Below are 12,682 nucleotides of genomic sequence, written 5' to 3'. Positions count from 1 at the left end.
GGGACGACTGGACCCTGCAGCGACACGGACACGTCCTCGGAAGGGAGCTCCCTTGCGGGGGTGGCACCATCCGTGCCCCCCGCCATTACAGGTACAGCCGCCACCCAGCGCACCATCTCCGCCCTCCCAGCAGCCCCTCAGCGTTCGCCCCGTGCCCGCTCTGCCAGGAAGCCGGGCATCTCCTTCGCCCCAGGCACCTCAGGCCCTGCCCCTGTTACCCCCGCTGCCCTCAGTGAGGAGGTCATTGACCTCCTCCGAACGCTCATTGTTGGGCAGACTACCCTTTTGAATGCCATCCAGGGGGTGGAGAGGGAGGTTCATCGCAGCAATGCGTACCTGGAGGGCATTCATTCGGGTCAGGCTGCCCATCAGCGATCGTTCCAGGCTCTGGCCTCAGCACTGACGGCAGCCATTGTCCCTGTCTCCTGCCTCCCTCTACTAACTCCCTCCTCCCAGTCTCCTGTTCCTCTGCCTGTCCCACCCTCACCATCAGACCAGCCTGCACACACCTCAACACCCAAGAGAAGCTCATCCAAACATAAGCACAACAGATCACGCAGACATTCACACACGCAACATTCCGATGCAGACATGCCAACAGTCACTACCACCTCTGTGACCCCCACCTCCTCGTCTCCCTCCTCCCTCCCTGTGACGTCTACACTCACACCTCCATTCACCTCACCATCAGCCAGTGTTTCCATCACCAGCACACCCTCCACTCCAGTCCGCACACGTGCAGTCACCACCCCCACTGCCATTTACACGTCCCCTGTGTCCTCTCCCACTGTGTCTGTCACCCCCTCTTCCACACCACACAAACGCAGCCACCCACCCACCCAACAGCCATCCACCTCACGACAGCCTATCCCTCCTGCACCTGCACCCAAAGACAGCAAACATGACTCACCTACAACCACATCCTCTCCCTCCACTCCCATTCCCACTGTACCTACCACTCTCCATTGTCCCAAGAAACTCTTCCTCGCCACTGCTAACTTCTTTCCTGACCCTGAGCCCCCCCCTCCTTCTCGTCGGGGTAAGAAGAGCACCTCAGCCACCACCAGCCCTACAGCCCCCTTGACAAGGGTGCAGGGGTATTGGAGCCCACCAGCCCGCATGTCTGGATCTTCGCCCAGCAGCAAGGGGACAGCCAGCCCACCCCCTGGGAAGAGGAGCAGAAGGCGGAAGGGGCGCCGCAGGAGCCCGGCTTCTACATCCCCCCCGGACACCACCCAGACACAGTCACCAGCCACAGCTCCAAAGGGAGGAAAGGGCCACAGACTCCCGACTAAGGAGGGCAAGGCCAGCAAGTCGGAGAGGTCAGGCTGCAGGCCTGCTGCCCAGGAGGAGCCCACCACCCCCATAGCCGCTGCCCAGGGAGGACCCAGCCCAGCTGGCCAGGAGGGCCCCACCACCCACAGCCCAGGTGGGCATTGAAGGAGCACCATCCCCGCTGCCCAGGAGGGCACCACCAGGCAATGAGCAGTTGGCCATAGACCGGCCGCCGTCTCAAGCACCGCTGAACTGGGCCCCGCCGTCTCCAGCACCGCTCCGCTGGGGACCGCCGTCTCAAGAACCGCTGAACTGGGCCCCGCCGTCTCAAGAACCGCTGAACTGGGCCCCGCCGTCTCCAGCACCGCTGAACTGGGCCCCGCCGTCTCAAGCACCGCTGAACTGGGCCTCGCCGTCTCCAGCACCGCTCCGCTGGGGACCGTCGTCTCAAGAACCGCTGAACTGGGCCCCGCCGTCTCAAGAACCGCTGAACTGGGCCCCGCAGTCTCCAGCACCGCTGAACTGGGCCCGCCGTCTCAAGCACCGCTGAACTGGGCCCCAACCGTCTCAAGCACCGCTGAACTGGGCCCGCCGTCTCAAGCACCGCTGAACTGGGCCCCGCCGTCTCCAGCACCGCTCCGCTGGGGACCGCCGTCTCAAGAACCGCTGAACTGGGCCCCGCCGTCTCAAGCACCGCTGAACTGGGCCCCGCCGTCTCAAGCACCGCTGAACTGGGCCCCGCCGTCTCCAGCACCGCTCCGCTGGGGACCTCCGTCTCAAGAACCGCTGAACTGGGCCCCGCCGTCTCAAGCACCGATGAACTGGGCCCCGCCGTCTCAAGCACCGCTGAACTGGGCCCCGCCGTCTCAAGCACCGCTGAACTGGGCCCCGCCGTCTCCAGCACCGCTCCGCTGGGCACCGCCGTCTCAAGAACCGCTGAACTGGGCCCCGCCGTCTCAAGCACCGCTGAACTGGGCCCCGCCGTCTCAAGCACCGCTGAACTGGGCCCCGCCGTCTCCAGCACCGCTCTGCTGGGGACCGCCGTCTCAAGAACCGCTGAACTGGGCCCCGCCGTCTCAAGCACCGCTGAACTGGGCCCCGCCGTCTCAAGCACCGCTGAACTGGGCCCCGCCGTCTCCAGCACCGCTCCGCTGGGGACCGCCGTCTCAAGAACCGCTGAACTGGGCCCCGCCGTCTCAAGCACCGCTGAACTGGGCCCTTCAAGGCAAGACCCGCTGAACTGGGCCCTTCAAGGCAAGAAGCGCTGAACTGGGCCCTTCAAGGCAAGAAGCGCTGAACTGGGCCCTTCCAGACAAGAACCGCTGGCCCTTTGGCAGACGTGGCAGGGCAGGATCTGTCTCGGGCAGGGCTGCAGGATGTCCTCTGGCCAACATGCCTCCTCCAGTGGCAGTGGAGTCTGTTATGGACTGTTTGGACTGTGGCTTTGCTCTCCCCAGGATGGCCCAGTGGGCAGGCCACCCACTGTATGGACTTTATGGACTGTGGCTTTGCACTCCCCAGGATGGCCCAGTGGGCAGGCCACCCACTGTATGGACTGTATGGACTGTGGCTTTGCACTCCCCAGGATGGCCCAGTGGGCAGGCCACCCACTGTATGGACTGTATGGACTGTGGCTTTGCACTCCCCAGGATGGCCCAGTGGGCAGGCCACCCACTGTATGGACTGTATGGACTGTGGCTTTGCACTCCCCAGGATGGCCCAGTGGGCAGGCCACCCACTGTATGGACTGTGGCTTTGCACTCCCCAGGATGGCCCAGTGGGCAGGCCACCCACTGTATGGACTGTATGGACTGTGGCTTTGCACTCCCCAGGATGGCCCAGTGGGCAGGCCACCCACTGTATGGACTGTATGGACTCTGGCTTTGCACTCCCCAGGATGGGCCAGTGGTCATGGAGTCCCCTCGTGGATCTGGCGTCGTGTACTCAAGTGGCTGAGGTGCCCCCCCTTCCCTTCCCCCTGAGGTGCCTGTCCTATTTTCTTTCTGATGCCCCTGCAGTGTTCTCTCCGTGGAGTTCTTGTCGTGGGACTGGGCCTTGCCCCTTTGCACAGGACCCCTGTGGTCCACGGACAGTGGTTGGATTACATTTAGTAGCTGTATATATTTTGTACATAGTTTATTTATTTATTGGGATTACTGGTGTCCATATTTCAATATATCTGCCCGTTTATGATCTCTTCTTTTGGTCTTTGCATTATTTCGGAGGGGGGGGGGGTTTGTGGGTTGTGACAGTGATCTGTGGGAATGCATTGATGTGTGTGTTGTAGTGGGTATGGGTGGGTGGGTGTGTGCCGGTAATCTTTTCCCTCCCCTGTGTCGTAGGTGCAGTACTCACCGATGTCTTCCGCGCCGCCGGGCGTGCTCCTGGTACAAGAGCAGGTATAGGAGTGCGGGGATGACCTGCAAACCGGGTTCCATACTGCCGGAATCTCGCGTGGAGTGCGTAGAGGTGAGCGTTTTCCCGTTCGTAGTCTGTTTCCGCCGTGTTTTTATCGGCGGTGCTCCCGCCCCGGAAAAGGTGGCGGATTGGTGGGTCGTGATAGGGTGGGCGGTACATTGTCTGCCGCCTGGCTGTTGGCGGGGACCGCCGCGCTGTTTGTTTGTTCCGCCGTGGCGGGCGGAGTGTTAATGCGGCGGGCTGTGTTGGCGGTTCCCGCCAGGGTCAGAATTGCATATTTTGGACCGCCGGCCTGTTGGCGGCTTGGCCGCCGCATTATCACCGACCGCCAGGGTCAGAATGAGGGCCTATATGTCCAACCGTAACCATACACAGCACCCTGCCCTTGGGGCTACCTAGGGCCTACCTTAGGGGTGCCTTACTTGTAAGAAAAGGGAAGGCTTAGGCCTGGCAAGTGGGTACACTTGCCAAGTTGAATATACAGTTTAAAACGGCATGCACAGACACTGCAGTGACAGGTCTGAGACATGATTACAGAGCTATTTAGGTGGGTGGCACAACCAGTGCTGCAAGCCCACTAGTAGCATTTGGTTTACAGGCCCTGGGCACCTCTAGTGCACTTTGCAAGGGACTTACTAGTAAATCAAATATTCCAGTCATGGATCAACCAATTACATACACATTTTGTATAGGAGCACTTGCACTTTAGCACAGGTTAGCAGTGGTAAAATGCCCAGAGTACCAAAAACAGCAAAAACAGAGTCCATCACAAATAAACAACCTGGGAAACAGAGGCAAAAAGTTAAGGGAGACCACGCCAAGGATGAAAATTCTAACACACTTCTTTCATAACGAGGAGAGGCATGACCACAAAGGTAAGCCACTTTTCACACCATAATTTGCACAAGCATTATCCAAGAGACAGACCACAGAAGAGAGGCCAGTCTCTACACACTATACTAAGCAGAGTTATCATGCAAGAGACTCGTCTCAGGAAACAGGGCAGTTTCTCCCCACAGCCTATTATGCATATCTATCAACATGAGAAGAGGTATGAGTAGAGAGATACATTTATCTCAAACCCTACTAGAAATACCTCTTACCTTAGGTAAGATATATTTGCAGAACAATGACTTCCTTCCCAGACAGCACTACATATCTCTGTTTTTCTAAGGAGAGGTATGCGGACAGATGCAACTGGTTTACTACACCATACTGTATATCCAAGTTCTCCTGAAGATAGGTGTTAGTGCAAAAGACAAAGGCCCTCACTACAACCCTGGCGGTAAATCCTGCTTTCCGCCGTGCTGAAGACTGCCAACATACCGTTGCGGCGGTGGAATTCCACTACAGGTATTACGGCCCACATCTCGGAATCCGCCACAATACAGACACACACACAAGTCCGCCACACCAAAGGTCAGTGATAAACTGGCGATACCCAAACCTACACCATCACGCCAACAAGACTACGCCCACACTATCACGACCCACGAATCAACAGGCGGTCTTTCAACCGCGGTAATCCATTGGCGGTACACACCGCCGCACTCAAAATACACACTCATTTACAAAACACAACCACATTGGACAATTCCAAATACACACACCTGATACACATACGCACACCACACCCATACACCCACAACACTATAAAACACACACCCACATTACCGACAAACCCTTACAACCTAAAATTTCGAAGAAGGCCAGAGAGAGAGATTAGCTAACACAACACCAGCATCCACAGACACACAACACCATCACTTATACAACATCCATGCACCTCAAACAACACACACCAACACATCCCCCTACACATCACAACAGACAGCACCTCACACATCACCCACACCACATCATGGCACCTCAAAGACACCTCAGGTTTTCTAAAGAGGAGCTCAGGGTCATGGTGGAGGATTTCATCCGGGTAGAGCCACAGCTATTCGGATCACAGGTGCAGCAGACATCCATTGCAAGGAAGATGGAGCTATGGCGGAGAATTGTGGACAGGCTCAACGCAGTGGGACAGCATCCAAGAACACAGGATGACATCAGGAAGAGGTGGAACGACCTACGGGGGAAGGTACGTTCCGTGGTATCAAGACACCAGATTGCTGTACAGAGGACTGGCGGTGGACCCCCACCTCCTCCCCCACAACTAACAACATGGGAGGAGCAAGTCTTGGCAATAATGCATCCTGAGGGCCTCGCAGGAGTAGCAGGAGGACTGGATTCTGGTAAGTCATATCTTAACTACTTTATCCCCCCACCCCACCTGCATGCCATCACTTACCCCCACCCTTACCCTCACCCCCATCACACCATCATCCCCATATGTCCTACTATCACAACCCACACATCTCAATACCAAGGCCCTGCATGCAACACTTATGCATGGACCACAATCACCAAAGCATGTCCAGTACAGAAACCCACACAGACCCCAAACCAACTATCACAAAAAGGCAAACACAATGACGCAAGCACAGGAGTAGAGGGTACCTCATCCAATGCACAAGATGGCACACACAGATACTAAAACTATGCATTTACACCCCAACAGGACCCCTACCCAACGTCACCGGACAGGAGGTGCCAGACATATCCAGACCCCCCACAGAAGAGGCCCACAGTGATGACAGCAGCTCTGCACACCTGGCTCAAGATGTTCAGCCCGGCCCATCAGGGACCTTGGGACAGTCGGTTCCCCTGACACAGTCCCAAACCACCAAAGAGCCTCCCCCTCAGGAAACAACTCCACAGCACCCACCCAGCGGGCCCATCCCTATGTCCCCAGGAGACGTCAATCAGCAGTGTGTCCACCACTACAGGGACCCCAGGCAAACCCACCAACCCAAGACAATCAGGGACCTGGGGTCAGTGGCAGTGGGCACACGGTTCAGGGGACAGAGGCACAGGATAACAGGGAAGCTGAGAGGACTGCTGTTCGACAGGTGGATGACAGGACCAGGGAACGGACACTCCACGAGGCACTCTCCAATATCATGGGAGCTTACCACCATTCCCAGGAGACCATGGGCATGGTACTGGCCAAGTTTCAGGAGACCCAGCGGCTGCAGGAGGAACACTACCTGGGGATCAGGGAGGACTTGAAGTCCATTAACACCACCCTGGTCACCATTGCAGGGGTGCTGGCAGACCTTGTCAGCACCATGAGGGACATACTGGCACACAAACAGGCCCCTGACACTACCCTGGACGATAAACAGCCTTCCACCTCCGCCGGCACTAGTGGACAGGAGGCACCGCCACAGGACCAACAGGCCACCAGCACCACACCCCCTGCAGAAGGAGAACCACCACGCAAACGGTTCCTGAGATCCAGGAACAAGACAGAGAACATTGCCAAGACCCCCGCCAGGAAATAAGACCCTCCTGAATGTTACCCTTCTGTCCCACTTTGTCACCCTGTCCACCTTAAAGTGCCATAGCTCCACTTCCTATGCCCCATTGGACAATGCACCTGTGAGACCAAAGGACTGGACTCTGCCATGGACATTCCTCCACCATCGCCCCACCCCATTTCATACCCCCCTCCACTTATTTGCATAGAAATAAACACCCTTGAATCACAATACAATCTGGAGTCAGTATGTGCTTTCACAAATGTGTAATTGCAAAATCTCTGTAATATAGCAATGTCAATGTACTTGTTCACATACCACTGTTACACAGCTGTAGGCCAGGAGTAAACATAGCAGAGGGCACAAATTGGGACCCAGATCTGTGAAATGGAAAGCCAAAGTGACAAGTCAGGGTCCATACACAGAGGTAAAAAGGCAGACTTATGCTAGGTCCTACAATAGTATGAGATGTGGGAAGCAGTTCCATCTTCTTACCTGTGTCTCACTGGAAGTATTACATGATGATGTTGTTTCAGTTGTCTACATCTTCTTCTGCCTCCTCTTCTTCACTGTCCACAGGCTCCACAGCTGCCACAAGACCACCATCAGGTCCATCCTCGGGCAGAAAAGGCACCTGATGTAGTAAAGCCAGGTTGTGCAACATACAGCAGGCCACGATGATCTGGCACACCTTCTTTGGTGAGTAGTTTAGGGAGCGCGACCAGGGGTAGGTTACTGCACCCACCTCCAGGATCTTTCAAAGTGTTTGTGAGCCTGGCTAACGGCCTGCGTGATCCCATGAAGCCCTGTCTCAATGTGGGAGGGGTGACGAATAGGAACGGAAAACCCGGGTCAGATTGGACTCGCGTAAGTGACTGACGATACTTTTTGACTGTCAGCTATGTGTGCAAGGGCCAATTTAGTTTATAGTTGGAGAAATTTAGAATACATTAGGTCCTGAAGAAGCGTCATTGGATCCTTGTGGACCACGGAGATGCGAAACATGTCGACCCTATTCTGAGGGGGGTCTAGCAGTTCCTGACCTCCTCGTTGTTGGATATAGTATTAGAGAGTGGCCGAGCATCATCTCTATCTCACTCTCCTGTTGTTATTTTTTTAATCTTGGCAATCACCCCACACAGACAAATAAACATAGTATTTAGTGAGGGTCTTGAGCCAATTTTATTCTATTTCTTTGAACTACCCCCCTTTTTGTTTTTTTTTTCTTCTCCTTTCTCACTTGCAGGATATTGTGGCATCATCGAGAAAAGATCTCCGGCAAAGAGCCCCCCTATGGGAGGTGCCCGTCAGACATTGCAGCGCGGGTCTGACGAGGAGCTCGTCCGATGATGAAGCATGACACCCAACTGGGTGTGTGAGGACTCTTGCTCCTAATGAATTGGACTCCCTAGTACTCACCCCTTTTTTCACTTTCTTTTTGGAACAGTGTATTGCATTATAGAGTAGTTTAGGGAGCCACCTGTCAGATGGAGGCACTGGAATCTGGCCTTCAGGAGGCCAAAGGTGCACTCTTTTATCCTCCTAGTTTGCCCATGTGCCTCATTGTAGCCTTCCTCTGCCCTTGTCCTGGGATTCCTCACTGGGGTCAGTAGCCATGACAGGTTGGGGTAACCAGAGTCACCTGCAAATATCGAGGGACAACTGTTAGACATCCTCCAAACATTAGGGAATCTCCCATACCCAGACAGCAAATGAAACTGTGTGGGGACTTTAGGCTCACCTATTAGCCACACCTGGTGCCTCTGGAGTTGCCCCATCACATAAGGGATGCTGCTATTCCTCAAAATGTAAGCGTCATGCACTGAGCCAGGATACTTAGCATTCACATGGGAGATGGACTGGTCTGCCAAACACACCATCTGCACATTCATAGAATGGTAGCTTTTCCAGTTTCTGTACACAGGTTCATTCCTGCGGGGTGGGACAAATGCCACATGTGCACCATCAATGGCACCAATGATGTTGGGCATATGTCCCAGGGCATAGAAGTCACCTTTCACTGTGGGCAAGTACTCCACTTGAGGGAAAACAATGTAGCTGCGCATGTATTTCAGCAGGTAGATAACACTCTGGACAACACGTTAGAGAACATTGGCTGGGACATACCTGATGCCATGGCCACTGTTGTTTGAAAAGACCCACTGGCCAGGAAATGGAGTACAGTCAGGACCTGCACCAGAGGTGGTATTCCTGTGGGATGGCGGATAGCTGAAATCAGGTCTGGCTCCAACTGGGCACACAGTTCCTGGATTGTTGCACGATCAAGTCTGTAAGTGATAATGATGTGTCTCTCTTCCATTGTCAACAGGTCCACCAGGGGTCTGTACACCGGAGGATGCTGCCATCTCATCACCTGCCCCAGCGGACGTGCCCTATGGAGGAGAACGGAGAACAGAGGGTCATACAACACTTAGGTATCACAATGCTGTTTTGCAAAAACGTAACAATTTCTCTATGTGCCTTTGTCTGTCCGTATTCCTGGCCTAAATAGGTGTGATGCATTTATTTGGCCTGCCATGTGGCCCCTGAAATGGTGGCTGCCTGACCTGTGAGGTGGGACAAGGAGAAATGAGGTAACTGCGCTGGCGTTGTACACCATCGCGGTAGGCGGTCGAAAACCGCAGCGTAATTCAGCATTGGTTAACATTGGGCCCTATGGGTTCCAGGAGCCAATGACGATGTACGCCGGCGGTGAAGGTACGCACCGCCGCGGACGTGCCCGCCATTTTCTAACTGTTCAATCACTTGATACCTGACCTTCAACAGGAGAGGACCTACACTGCAAGTGCTGCTGTGACCTGTGTCTGGGAGCAACGATGGCTACAGTGTCTGGGGAAAGGGCCCCTGCCTTCACTTCGGGGGAGTTGAAGAAACTAGTGGATGGGGTCCTCCCCCAGTACACACAACTGTACGGCCCTCCAGACAAACAGGTGAGTACACTGTGAGCATGGTGGATGGCACGTGATTGTATGGAGTGTCGTTGATGGAAGAGACGGGGGGACAGGCCAGCATGTGAGGATAGTGTGTGTGTATGCATGTCTGGGCCAGGGTGGTAGGTTTTTAGGCAATGCGTGAGAAGAACTGTACGGGATAGTAACATCCATTATTACTTTACTTTTCCTCTAGGTCAGTGCCCACCAGAAGAAGGGTATTTGGCGTGCCATCACCAAGGAAGTGCAGACCCTGGGGGTCTACCATAGACGGACCCCCAACTGCTGGAAAAGATGGGAGGACCTGCGCAGCTGGAGCAAGAAGACGCCGGAGGCCCAGCTGGGGATGGCCTCCCAACGTGGAAGGGGTGCTCGTCGCACCATTACCCCCTGATGTACTGGATCCTGGCGGTGGCATATCCGGAGTTGGATGGGCGCTTAAGGGCATCACAGCAGCCACAATGGGGTGTGTACACTCTCATTCAGCTGACTATGCGTGCTTGACGAGGTGTCTGGGTGGGGGTGGTGGCCTGTGGGTTCCCCTAGGCAAGGGCAGACGCGCAAAGGTAGATCCATTGTTTTGCAGCCTCATTCCCAGTCCAACCCCAAAGGTGGTATTTGTCCTCTACACCTAGTCAGGCTCCCATGGGTTCCAGCTGTGCATGAAATGGGTCTAGACAGACTCCCCCCTGGACATGAGCTTTTCCCCTGCACTGTTAGTGCATGTCTTAGTGCATAGGGCTGCTCCCTGTGTGTTGTGACCGCCAAAGGTAGTGGTGTTGCATGCACTGACCATGTGTCTCTTCTGTCTTTCCCCCCCTTTTTGTTTTGTCACCCTGTCCTTGTGTGCATTAGCATCATCTGGCGGAGGAGCAGTGGCACCAGAGCAGGAGGGAGCTGCATCCCACATGGCCCTGGAGGGTGAAGTAACAGAGTCTGAAGGCACCAGTGGGATGGAGGGCGAGGGGAGCTCCACAACGGGGACAGGAGCATACACCAGCGACAGCAACTCCTCCTCTGATGGGAGCTCCCTTGCGATGGCGGGCACCTCTGCGCCCACCGCATCAACAAGTACAGCCTCCACCCCCCCTACCAGCACCGCCCTCTCAGCAGCCCCTCAGCGTGTTTCCCGTGCCCGCTCACCCAGGAGGGTGGGCATCTCCTTTGCCCCAGGGACCTCAGGCCTTGCCCCAGTCAGCCCTGCTGCCCTCAGTGAGGAGGCTATTGACCTCCTGAGATTCCTCACTGTTGGGCAATCTACCATTTTGAATGCCATCCAGGGTGTGGAGAGGCATTTGCAGCAAACAAATGCATACCTGGAGGGCATTCATTCTGGGCAGGCAGCCCAACAGAGAGCATTTCAGGCTCTGGCCTCAGCACAAAAAGTACACAAACGCAGGCACACACCCACCCAACAGCCATCCACCTCACAACAGCCTCCGGCCCATGCACCTTCACCCAAATTCAGCAAACATACACCTCCTACAACCACTACCTCTTCCTCCACTCCCAAACCCCCTCCATCTTCCCGTCCCAGTGTTTCTAAGAAATGTTTCCTGGCTAACATTGACCTCTTCCCTACACCTCCCCCCCATCCTTCCCCTTGGGCCAGGCTGTCCAGGTCCCAGTCCAGCACCTCAGCCACCAAATCCCCAAGCACAGTGGTCACAGCAATTCCGGTCTCATCGCGGGCGCCACCCATCAGGGCTGCCAGTGTGCCACCTAGCGAGGCCAAAGAGCAGACCATTCCGCCACCTGCCAAGGTGAAGAAGGTGCCCACATGACGGAGGGAGAAGCCGCACCTACCAGCAAGCAAGGATCCTCCAAACCAAAAGGGGACAGTGGCAAGACACCAGCAGCAACATCAAAGGTGGGGAAGAGACACAAGCCGAAAAGCATGTCAGGACAGGGCACGGTGGCTCCAGCTGAGGGACCAGTCACCCCTTCTGTTAACCACTACATCAACCTGTACGGTGAGAGAAACATCCACTTCCTCAGTCCTTGGCAGGATGAAGCACTCTGGGCACAAAGCCCCCTCCAGAACCAGTGGAGAAAAGCATCCACTTCCTCAGTCCTTGGCAGGATGAAGCACTCTGGGCACAAAGCCCCCTCCAGAACCAGTGGAGACTGACATCCACTTGAGAGACTGTGGCCTTGCACTCCCCAGGATAGAGCAGTGGGCAAACCACCCACTGGAAAGACTTGTGAGACTGTGGCTTTGCACTCCCCAGGATAGAGCAGAGGGCAAACCACCCACTGGAAAGACTTGTGAGACTGTGGCTTTGCACTCCCCAGGATGGAGCAGTGGGCAAACCACCCACTGGAAAGACTTGTGAGACTGTGGCTTTGCACTCCCCAGGATGGAGCAGTGGGCAAACCACCCACTGGAAAGACTTGTGAGACTGTGGCTTTGCACTCCCCAGGATGGAGCAGTGGGCAAACCACCCACTGGAAAGACTTGTGAGACTGTGGCTTTGCACTCTCCAGGATACAGCAGTGGGCATGGAGCCACCTCGTGGAGCAGTGGCATCGTGCGTTCATCCGGCTGAGGTGCCCCCCCGAGGTGCCTGTTTCATTTCGATCAGATGCCCCTGCAGTGTTCTCTCCGTTTCGAGTCAAGTATTTTGTGTGGGCTTTCCCCATTCATTTTGGGACACTGATCCACAGATG

The sequence above is a fragment of the Pleurodeles waltl genome, chromosome 1_2, assembly GCF_031143425.1.
Source record: "Pleurodeles waltl isolate 20211129_DDA chromosome 1_2, aPleWal1.hap1.20221129, whole genome shotgun sequence".
Classification (NCBI taxonomy): domain Eukaryota; kingdom Metazoa; phylum Chordata; class Amphibia; order Caudata; family Salamandridae; genus Pleurodeles; species Pleurodeles waltl.
This window is presented reverse-complemented; position numbering follows the sequence as displayed.